Genomic DNA, 12,302 nt, shown 5'->3' with positions numbered 1-12,302 from the left:
CAGGCAGACTGCCTCTCCAACGCGTGTTCTTAACCATGTGTATGTGTGTGCTCAGTCGTGTCCGACTCTGCGACCCTATGGACTGTAGCCTGCCAGGCTCCTCTGTCCATGGGACTTCCCAGGCAAGAATACTGGAGTGGGTTGTCAATTCCTTCTCCAGGGGATCTTCCCAACCCAAGGGTAGAACCTATGTCTCTTACATCTTCATTGGCAGGCAGGTTCTTTACCACTAGCACCACTTGGGAAGCCGCTCTTATGTACTTATGGGATTAAGAATGCCTTCATCATCAGAGTTACAGGCTCTGCCGTGAGAAAATTCGTGGTCAGAAGTGGAATCATTTCCATTTATTGGAGTAGTCTTAACCATGTACCACTCCAATAAATGGAAACGACTCCACTTCTGATCGTGAATTTTCTCACGGCAAAGCCTCTAATTCTGACGGTTATTAATCCCATAAGAAAGATGAGGAAAGTGGTCCCAGAGGGATTAGGCAACTTGCTGAAGATCGCAAAGTGCTGAGAGAATACAGTCAGGGAGTCAAGTCTGTAGGCTCCAAGCCTCGTGCATCCTGCCTTCCCATCTTGACTGGTGTGTTGTTAACTGGCTGGGCGACTTCTCTGATGGTTCAGTGGGTAAGACTCCACGCTCCCAATGCAGGGAGCACAGGTTCCATCCCTGGTCTGGGAACTAGATCCCATATGCCGCAACTACAAGTTTGCATGCTGCAACTAAGACCTGGGACAGCCAAATAAATAAAATAATAAATTTTAAAAAAAAGATAATTGGCTGATGGGACAGATCTCTAGACTGCATCTTGCCCTTTGACCCATCCCCATTTTTTTCCCCACTACAGGCAGGGCAGGAGGCCAGTCCAAGGGCAGACAGCAGGGGCCGATGCAAGAAGAGGATGAAAACCACAACCCCTGAAATGTAAGCTGGGTGGGGCAGGCACACTTGTCTCCTTCCCTGCTGGCACAGGGTCTGGCACATAGCAGTGGTTCAGTGAAAACTGTCCACATTTTAAAAGATGAAGGCAAACTTTACATACCGTGAAATGCCTAGGCCGTAAGTATACGGTCTGGTGAGTTCTGACGGATGTAAACACCATGTAATATTTCCATCACTCAGAGTTCCCTCACACCTGCCTCTTCCAGACAATCCCCACCTCCCAGCGGCAATGGTGATCCTGACCTCTATCATCATGGATCAGGTTTGCCTGCTCTTGAATTTCATATAAATGGAATTATTCCGTGTGTATCTTTTTTTTTTTTTTTTGGTCCTGGCATCTTTTGCTCAGATGCTTGATATCTATGTGTTGGATAAAGGAACAAAAGGGCAGGGCAATAGCAGTTTTAATCAGGCGAGGGATGTCACGGGGCGAACAGGTGATGGGGAACACAGAGGCAGGTACTGCTCTGAGCTGGGAGCTAGCCTCGGATCGCTGCCCTGGAATGAAGACTAACAAGATGTGAGCTGAGTAGAGGAACCAGAGGATAAGCGGGGCTCAGACACCAGATCTGGGATGGAGGAGGATTCTGAGCCCCAGGCAGTGGGATTTCAAGCTCCTTCTGGATCTCCCCTAAGCCCCAAACCAACTCTCTCCCTTCTACTCATTTGGGAGAACTTCTGGGAAGAGCTGACACCTCAGAGACCAGTAAGCTAGGAAAACCCAGCCAGGCAGCTGGGACAAGAAAGAGTGCCTCCCCATCCCACCCCACCTCCTAGAGCCACCCCCCACCCCCGCCAGCAGTTTCCCCAAGGGAACATTTGCTGTGGAGGAGGGAGCCCAGCCAGCCCCCCTCACCACATGCTTGGGGCTGGCGCTGCAGCACCAGGCAGCCCTCTTGGGCTCTGCCAGCACGGGCAGGACCCCTGAGCCCCTGCCACCCCAGCCCCGGCCTTGGCAGAGCTTCCTGGGCTCAAGGGTACAGGGGACCAGCCCTCTTCTTTCTTGCTTGCTCTTGGTAGATGCTGTGCCTTCGCCTCCCACCAGGCCCTTCTCAGTGGGGAAAGGTAAAGTGCACTGTCGTTCTGGGCCCACGCAGGCTGGCAGCGGGGCAATCGTGTTGATGAATCACGCTGGCGCTGCGGGCGCCCAGCCCTTGTTGAGGCGTCACTAATGAATTAGCTTCAGCCCCAGCACGGGGCCTCTCAGCCTTTCCCCACTCCCTGGAAAGGCAGGAAACTGAAACCTGGGAGCCAGGAGGGGCTCTGACAGCTCCAAGAATTCACCCAGACCCCGGCCAGCCCCTCTGCCCACATGTGCTGGAAAAAACGTCCAAAGGCCAGGCCCCTCAGGCCCCCTGAAACAGCCTCTCCATTCCTAGTCAGGAGCTAGAACTGTCCCACCCGCCTCCAAATCTGTTGTTTTTTTTTTCTTTTTTAAAGAAATTTTTGAAATACAGAAAACGTACAGAGCTTTCTGTGATAAACACCCCTGTGCCCAGAATCCAGCGCTAACAGTTGCTCACATTGGGTCACACTTGCTTTATATCTAGTTTCTTTTCAATAAAAGGAAGAAAACAGCACATGTCATGTAGAAGTCCCCTTTGTTGCCCCTCCTGTGCCTCCACGACCACCCCAGCCCCCTGCCTCACTGACCCTCCCATGACCCTTCTGGTTCCCACCCCCACTATCCCCTGTTCCAACCCCCCATCTCCCCCTCACCTCCCACCCCCTCATCTTTGGAGCCAGGACCTCTGTGGCTGCTGGGACTTGAATAAGATCAAGGAATGCTGGCATCATCTGTTCTTAGAAAGCAAGGCTTTGAGCCTATTAGAGCCAACCATGAAATGCCAGCCCTGGGAGTGTGGTTGGTACATCGGAAAATCACAGGTTCTGTTAAGAAGCCAGGGACCCTCACCCCAGAAAAGTGCATGGAGGCAGGAACTAAATGACATTTATAATCCCCATGGTTCCTCATCTCCCGAGGGTCTAGTCCAACTCCCTCATTTGGCCAAAAAGGAAGTGACCAGGTCCTTTGTGCCATGGCCCACTCCCTTTACCTGTACCAGCCAGAAATTGAGTCCTCACCATCATTCAGGTATCCATTCAATAACCATGAAGCCCCTGCTCATATGCCCAGACCAGACACTGCGGTCACATATGCATGTGACCCTCAGAGACAAAAAAAAACCTTGCCTTTGTGAAACTTGCATTCCTATGAGTGGAGATAATCAACAAACTGCATTTGAATATGTCAGGCAATGGCCAAGTTGTAGAGGAGCTAAAATAAGAGAGGACTGAGGACCCCACTTAAAACAGAGTGGCCAGGGACTTCCCTGGTGGCCCAATGGTTAAGAACTCACCTTCCAATGCAGGGGATGTGGGCTTGATCCCTGGTCAGAAAATTAAAATTTCATATATGTTGGGGCAACTAATCCCAGACGCAGATACCAGAGAGAAGCCTGGACTCCCCAAAGAAAAGCCTGTGAATCTGCAATGAAAGACTCCTCAGGTTGCAACGAAGACTCAATGCAGCCATACATAAACACATAAATAAATAAATATCAAAGGGAAAACAGAGATAAAAAGTAAAAACCAAGTGGCCAAGGAGGCCTCGTCGGCAGGATGGCATTTGAGCAAAGACTGGAAGGAGGAGGAACAGACAAAGCAGACAGACGTCTGAGGAAAATAGGTTCCCGGCAGAGGGGACGGCAATGCCAAGACCCCAGGGCAGGAGTGTGCCTGGGCGTTCTGGAGCCACAGAATGCCCCCCCCCCCCACCACCCCGAGCAAGGGTGGGTGGGGCTCGGCAACAGACGAGGACAGAGAGGAAGGGACAGGGCAGACCATGGCAGGCTCGTGGCCTCCTGTGAAGGCTTTCGCTTTGACCCTGGGTGAGAGCTCCCTGGGGGCTTTGAGCAGAGAAGTGACATGATTTGACATACATTTTTAACAGGATCCCTTTGGCTGCAGCTGCAAGAAAGATGCGTGCCTGTGAGGCGTAGGGGAAGGAGGTGGGGGAGGAGTTTCTGCTGCCCACTCCCCTCCCATCCCAGTTCTCGGCCACAAAAGTGATGACGGTTACCATTTACTGAGCACCTCCGGGTTTTCTGATTTACCTTTCTCCACGCCTTGGCCAGGCAGGTACTAAATCCCTCTGCCCTACAGATGAGGCAAACAGATTCAGAGAAGTTATGTAGCTTGATCAAGGTCACACAGCTGGTCAGGGGCAAAGGCAGGATTCCAACCCAGTCCATCTTATTTCGAGCCAGGCCTCCTCCCACTGTATCTTGTTGCCCCTCTTGGCTGTGGGAAATCAGAAGAACCACCCAGGATGCCCAAGTGCTTTCTCCCACCCTGCCGACAGCAGAAAAACTTCCAGGACTGTCCTACTTGGAGATCTTGATTCCAGGCCCTGGGGTTCAGTGTTTGCCCAACTGGGGGTGTCCTAGAACCCTCAGTCTAGCCTCAGTTCAGTTCAGTCGCTCAGTCATGTCCGACTCTTTGTGACCCCATGAACTGTGGCACGCCAGGCTTCCCTGCCCATCACCAACTCCCAGAGCCTGCTCAAACTCATGTCCATCCAGTCGGTGATGCCATCCAAACATCTCATCCTCTGTCGTTCCCTTCTCTTCCTAGTGCAAGTCTAGGAACCCCAGAACAAGCTGGAAAGGGCCAAGCAAAGAGGCCCGCAGGGCTGTGATCTGGGCTCAGGCTTTGCCTATTAGCAAATTCCAGGTAGTCTCTGGCCCCTCATTGGCCCAGAACCTTTCTCTAGACAAACGGACTTACGAGGCTAGACCAGCCTCAGCCTCTGAGCATCTGCTCCCCAGGCTCTCTGGAAACTGGAGCCTAGACATACCCTGGAGGATCATTTTCCCCTGAAACCAGAGCTCTGAGAGTGACCTGCCTGGTCTGTTGAAAGCTGAGAGTGTCATTTTCTAATCAGTAGCCACCCCCACCTCCACAAACCCTCTTCATCTCTCCCAAGGACACAGGAGCTGGAGCAACACGGCCAAGAGAGTAAGGCTGACTCAATGGCCAGGGCCTTGCCTCCACAGTGTGGATGGAAACCTGAGCAAAGTAATGGTTCTAGTAGGCTCCACATTCCAGAATGGCTTCTGAGCACTTCCTTCCGCAATAGGCCACAGTGGTCCCAGCTGGCTGCCGCCCACGTGTTAATACCTTCCTAGACCTGCGGCCAAGCGTAGGTCCAATCTTCTGCTCCAAGACTATAAACTCAGGTCCCAGCCATGACCACCACCTGTCTTGGTCCCCCTCCCTGTGGTGGGGGCTGTTGAGGGTCACCAACTTCTGCTTTTCCCCACTTCTTCCTGAGTTCTCAGGCTGATGGGGTGGGGCCCTGGGATGAGCCCTGAGCCAAGGGATGCCGGCAGAAGTGACGCATGCCGCCTCCCTACACAATCCTCCTCTCTTATTTTCTGCAGTGTCAATGGTGGAAAGGAATTGGAGCCCCCGAGGCATCAGTTGGGGATGCACTCTCTGATTCACTTTAGACTATGTAACAAATGAGGAAGCCATTTAGAGGTATAGGCTGTTTGTTACAGAATGCACCTGGTCTAACACACTTCCTCTCAGTTTCTCAAATGCACCAGCTTCTTTCTACCCCAGGAGCTTTGCGCATGCTGGTCCATCTTCTTCCCATTCTCCTTAACTCACACTGCTTACCCTTAAAATTTCAGCTGAAACCTCCCACTCTCAAAGAATCTTCCCAGATCCTTCAGAACGCAGGAGTCAAGCCCTGATGTTACAGATTCTTCAGCTCCCACATTTCTCCTTCAAAGTACTTATTCCAATTATAATTAAATAAATAATTAACTGTGAATTAGTTAAAGTCTGTTTCTGCCCTGGTGGCTAAGAAGGTAAAGAATCTGCCTCAATGCAGGAGACCTGGGTTCAGTCCCTGGGTTGGGAAGATCTCCTAGAGAAGGGAATGGCAACCCACTCCAGTATTCTTGCCTGGAGAATTCCATGGACAGAGGAGCCTGACAAGCTATAGTCCAAAGAGTCACAATGAGTCTAAAGCAACTTAGCGACTAACACTTTCACTTTCCTCTGTGCTAAAGATGTAAGATGCATGAAGGTGGAGACCTTCATGGATGTTCCATGGTGCTCAGCCCTGTGCCCGCTGCACTGTACCTACTGAGCGAACATGTGCTGAATGAATGGATGGGAAGTGTCCCTCCCACAGGATCCCTGGGGCCATCTGTCCTGACTTGAATTACTCACCCTCTCAGAACCTCAGTTCTCACAACTGGAGAAAGTCCCAAACCGTGGTGGAATTGGGGGTGGGGAAGAAGGGGGAGGAGGGGAGCTAGGGATAGCTAGGTCACTTGGGCCAGGCATAAAATTTAAGGGGGCACCAAAAAAACTCAGTTATCGAGAGAAATAATAGTTTAATGCAATAAAAGCAGGGTCATAGCCAGTGCTGTGATCTGCAGTGGACCATGCGTCAACAGGAAAAGTCAGTGATACGAATCCTGTGTTTAAATTTCACTACTGCGTTCCTCATGCGGTTTTTTGCATTAATTTTGATTTTTTAAATTACTGCATCAAACTAATAATTGTCTGCATTCCTTGGTTTGGCAGCACTTCTTTAAATCTTCTGCCCAAAGAAGTGCCTCACTCGCCTCACCCTAGCCCCAGACCTGGAATCCTCCTCTCCACGAAGGATCAGGTGTCAGTGAGATAAAGCTGGAGCTGGGCATTATCTTGAGATAGCAACTGATGCTCCTCTGGAGGCAATTTCCTTATATCCCTTCCCCTCCATTCAGATGCTAAGTTGGCTTCTCAAATTTCGCTCTCCAAAGGAAACTCAGAACAAAGAGTCAAATCCTTGGCTTTAAGTTGCAAAAAAGGCTTTGAAACACAGAGCAGGTTCTAAGAGAGAAATATTTTTTGTCAAGTCAAAAAGCTAGTCTTTGAACTTGGAGAGCCAGGAGCTGATGCTGTAAGCCCTGGAACGAGGAAGCGTGATCCCACCCAACGGGAGATGAAGGCTCAACAGGCAGGCGGGAGAGAAGAGGGCGAGGTGGGGTGGAGGCAGAGCCACACTCCTAAACAAGGATGCTGGCCTGGGCTGAGCCTGAGGGTGCCATGAAAAGATCCCAAGTGGGCCTTTGCTGTTGGCTCAGTGGTAAAGAATCCGCCTGCCAATACAGGGGTTACTGGTTCGATCCCCGGTCCAGGAAGATCCCATGTGCCACAGATTAAACTAAGCCCATGGGCTACAACTACAGAGCCTGTGCTCTGGAGCCCATGCTCCACACTAAGAAAAGCCGCCACGGTGAGCAGCCCCTGCTTCCAGCAACTGGAGAAAAGCCCACGGACCGGCATTTCCCTTAGCAGGTGTGTCCTGAGGGTATAACAGCTCCTCCTGCCCCGCCTGTATGCAGAAGCCTCAATAGAAACGGAGGTGATCTGAACCCTCCCCAGAATCCAGGGTAGACCCCTGTTTCCTGAGGGGGAGAATCCTGAAGTTCATGCACCCCCAAGGAGGACTTGGTGTGCCGGAGAGCAGGCTGATGGACCTGGAGGTGCTGAGTGTGTGGTCCAGGCAAGGCAGCTGAAGGACTGGTTGCGTGACCCTGGCAACCAGAGGCCAGAGTGTCACTCTTGTTTCCAGGCAGATGCAGGCAGGACAGGTGTGAATGACCAAAGCCCACTTCACATCTCAGGGGAGTCAGCCACAGACAGATGCCTCCCCCCTGACAGTAAGCTCCAGGCAGGTATGCACCTTTCGGGGGATGGAGATGAAAGAGAACAGAAGCAGATCCTGACCAGAGTGGATTCTCAGATGGACACTTTTGCCAACTACATGCTGGCACTTTCCATCTACCGGCTTCCCAGCTGGCTCAGTGGTAAATAATTCACCTGCCAAGCAGGAGACTTGGGTTCAATCTCTGGGTCAGGAAGATCCCCTGGAAAAGGAAATGGCAACTCACTCCAGTATTCTTGCCTGGGAAATTCCATGGACAGAGGAACATGTCGGGCTGCAGTCCATGGGGTTGCAAAGAGTCAGACGCGACTTAGCAACTAAATAGCAGCAGCAACAGCAGCATCTACCTCTACAAGGATTACATTATGAGCCGGTGCAGCTGGTGACCTTGAATACCTCCTGAAAGGAGTTCAGGGTGAAGATCAAGAATGAGGCACTCTGTGCTCCTGCAGAAACTGGCAGAACAGATCCTCGGACAGTTAAATATTTTCGAGAAAAAAGTTTTTTGAGTCCAGTTCCTGCATCTCCTCGTACCTAGAAAAGCACTAAAATCCTTCGTGGTGATGTCTGCTCCTCGTGACTAGCAGTAACCTTCATGAGATTATCAGCAACCTCTGTTAAAACAGCGGCAGGGGGTGGGGTGGGGTGGGGGAGGGGCTTCCCCCGTGACCCAGGTGGTAAAGAATCCACCTGCAACGTGAGACCTGGGTTCAATCCCCGGGTTGGAAAGATCTGCTGGAGAAGGGCATGGCAACCCACTCCAGTATTCTTGCCTGGAGAATTCCATGGACAGAGGAGCCTGGCAGGCTGCAGTCTAAGAAAAACATGTGCTTAATTTCATGTACTCTGTCTTCATTAAAATCGCATATACACTGACCTTCCTGTCTACCTTTTTGGAACAATTTCTCAGAGCTATCTGAAATGCTGCCTCTCAGACTATAGTCCTCATTTTGCCCCAAGTAAAACTTCACTCACAACTTTCACGTCGTGATTTTTTTTTCCAGTTGACAGTTTTAATTCAAAGGGGATCAAGTTGGACTGGAAGCAAAGAGATGGGTGTCTAAGTTCACTTACAGAGAGACCGAGGTACGTTTCCAAGCTCCTGAGTATGTGCCTGTGAAATCTACATCTGCTCTGTGGAGAGGATGGCACCTACACGTGGGAACCACGTCCAAGGGGCTCCGGTTGCATCAGGAAACTCATAGATTGGAATGCTATTAGGGCAGTGGGGAAGGGCATCTTTCCCCATATCCCACAGAGAGTCCTTAAGGACCAGCAGCAGCCCCGCCAGGTATGTGAAGCTCTCAGCTCACAGGAGGCATACAGCAAATGCTTATTCCCTTCTTCTTTTTCCTTAAGTCTTTCTTGAATTTGTTACAACATTGCTTCTGCTTTATGTTTCCATTTTTTGGCTCCCAGGCATGTGGGATTGAACTCAAATCCCCGACAGTGGAAGGTGAAGTCTTAACCACTGGACCACCAGGAAAGTTGCCTTGTTCCCTTCTTGATGGTAACCCATATGTGAAGGACATTTGAATTCTTTGGGCCTCCCAGCAGTCTCCTGAGTGGGAGAACCCCAAATGCTTTACCAAACAGAACCCACACATCCTACTATGGAGGCTGAAAACTCTGGGAACTCCCAGCCTCCCTGGTAAGTTGGCTGCAGCCACCCAGCACAAGTACCCGTTCCAGATTTTGAATCAGATATGAGAGATGCAGAGCAGAAGGGACTGTGTGGAGTCCCTCCTGAGGATGTGTGGGGGCGGCGGCAACAGAGGAACAGCGTCCAGGGCCCGGCAAGGAGGGAGGCACATGCTCTCAGGGAGCCCAGGTCCATGGGGCGATTTTAATCACGGTTAGTACTCTTGCCTGGAAAATCCCATGGGCGGAGGAGCCTGATGGGCTGCAGTTCATGGGGTCGCGAAGAGTCGGACACAACTAAGCACTTCACTTTCACTTTTCACTTTCATGCATTGGAGAAAGAAATGGCAACCCCCTCCAGTGTTCTTGCCCGGAGAATCCCAGGGACAGGGGAGCCTGGTGGGCTGCCGTCTGTGGGGTTGCACAGAGTTGGACACGACTGAACTGACTTAGCAGCAGCAGCTTGGCTGGGTAGCCTCTAACCTTTATTCTCAGGTCCACCTGAAGATTTTGTGAGCTCCAAAGCCTTTTAATAAATTTCTTTTAGCTTAAATAAGCAGAAGTTGGTTTCTTTTTTCTTTCTTTCTTTCTTTTATTAAAGAATATTAATTTATTAATTTGGATGCATTGGATCTTAGTTGCAGCATGCGGGATCTTCATTGCGACCCGGGGGCTTAGTTGTCTAGCGCCTTGTGGGATCTTAATTCCCCGATCAGGGATCATACCTGCATCCACTGCATTGGAAGGTGGATTCTTAGCCACTAAACCACCAAGGAGGTCCCCGAAGTTGGTTTCTAATGCTCGCAAAGAGCTGTGACTGCTACCCCACATGGTTGGAGCCCTAAGCGAATCACGTGATCACAGTGGAGGACGCACTGTCCCGGATCCACAGGGCCTTCACTGTCATAACTAGGAGGCCCCACACTGCCAGATCCTCCTCCTCATACATACTCAGGAATAAGTCTGCCCAGGTTCTTCAATACCAGCTTCCCACACCTGGTGCCAGAGCCCCAGGAGAAAGAGGATCTGCAGCAAAGCTGTCCTGCCATAGGGACCACACCTCGCTGGGCCCAGAGCCTCCTAAAGTCTTTTCTGAGCACAGCTTTTTCAGGATCTTGTCCAACCTCTCTCTTAGAATGCCTGTCTTAGATGCCTTCCTGGCCTCTTTACCTGAGGACCTCTGAAGTGCACACACACACACACTCACATACCGCTTCAGCAAATAGTGAAAGTGAAAGTCGCTCAATCGTGTCCAACTCTTTGTGACCCCATAGGCTATACAGTCCATAGAATTCTCCAGGCCAGAATACTGGAGTGGATAGCCTTTCCCTTCTCCAGGGAATCTTCCCAACCCAGGGATAGAACCCAGGTCTCCCACATTGTAGGCAGATTCTTCACCATCTGAGCCACCAGGGAAGCTTAAAGCCCCATGCTTTTCACCAGCTGCACTCCAAGACCCCCAGTGCAGTGATGTGATGGGAAAGGCCATGTATTCCTAGCAGAGACTAAGCTGTGAGCCTCTGGGAGCTGGCTGCATCCCTCTGGCTCAGGCTGAACTTGTTTTCACAAAGGTCTTTGCAGCAGTGAGGTTTTATGACTCAAAGAACTTTCTTGGCAAACCTTGTCTGTAGCAGCATCTTGAGAAGCAAGGAATGTCAGGATGCCTGGAGCAGGAGAACCCAGCAGGCCCTCCTCTGACCTCGAAGAGAGACCTTGGCGGGAGGTGGGTTTCTGGAGTCTGATCCCTCCAGAAATATTTGCTGCTCAGAGAACATTTCCATGGGACTGGGGACCTCTCCAGACAGTCAGAGAGGAAGTTGGGGGTCAGATCCTGCCTTTCAGGCCCCCATCTCTCTGTGTGTAGCAGACCACTGTCCCACAGCCTCGCCACGCAGGGCTTCCCGCCACTCCCCAGGCCTCCAGTTCCCACCAACCAATGCCTTTTCCCAGCTGGCCAGCTGTCAAGCCTGTGAGCTGGTGGATCTGCGGGTCGCCATGTGACCCGGGCCAGATGGTGCCCGTCAACATCAGCTGCCACGGTGCTATAACGGCACCAGCCTCACACATGTCTGCCTGCCGATCGCACAGCACCCAGCACCTGTCTGCATCCTGCCGTCCAGGGCTCCTCTCCCCCACACCAGTGCCATCAGTGCAGCACCCACCTGCGTCCCCAGACTTCCCCCGGAGGGAGGTCCCTTTGCATTCTTGCTCAGAAGATGAAGGCCCACAGAATATTCCCAGCTCCCAGCAGGCTGTGGGGGCTTAATAAAGAATAATCATCCTCATTGTTGATGACACCTCAGAACAGTTTCTAAAATTTCAGTGGGGGGTGGACAGGATTCAATATGGTAGCGGATTCAATGTGAAAGTCCTTCAGTCATGTCCAATTCTTGATGACCCCTTCATCCTTGGAATTCTTCAGGCCAGAATACTGGAGTGGGTAGCCTTTCTGTTCTCAAGGGGATCTTCCCAACCTAGGGATCACCTGCTGAAAGGAGAGACTGTCCTGGTTACAGGTGAGCAGAGGCCTGGGGAAATTGGCCTGGGAGAATTGGCCTCAGAGACAGCGCCCCCTTTAGGGGCCTCCGGGTAAGGCTGCCCAGGTGCATCACCTACCCAAACTCTCCCAGACAAGTGAAGGCCTGCTGGCAGAGAAGAGAGCAGAGGAGGGGCCCATCCAGAGCCAAGCAGGAGGGGACAAAGCTCAGACCCTGTGACAATTTCAAATCCCCGCTTCTATCTGGGACTCGGGTTTTCTCTGCTCCAGCATCAATGTAGCTATTCATCACATGCTAAACTCTTTATACACATCTCACTTAGCCCACACACAGGGTGAGCTCTGTTTTATTAGCTGTAGCTCATATGATCAGCTGGAGGCAGGAGGCAGCCTCAGAGTTCAGGGAGCTGGAATTTGGACCCAGGGAGTCTGACTCCACAGCTCAGGCCTGGCCATCTACCCTCTGTGGACAGCCCTGG

This window comes from Ovis canadensis, chromosome 21 (assembly GCF_042477335.2).
Source record: "Ovis canadensis isolate MfBH-ARS-UI-01 breed Bighorn chromosome 21, ARS-UI_OviCan_v2, whole genome shotgun sequence".
Lineage (NCBI taxonomy): Eukaryota > Metazoa > Chordata > Mammalia > Artiodactyla > Bovidae > Ovis > Ovis canadensis.
The sequence above is the reverse complement of the archived record's forward strand: the minus strand, read 5'-3'. Positions refer to the sequence as shown.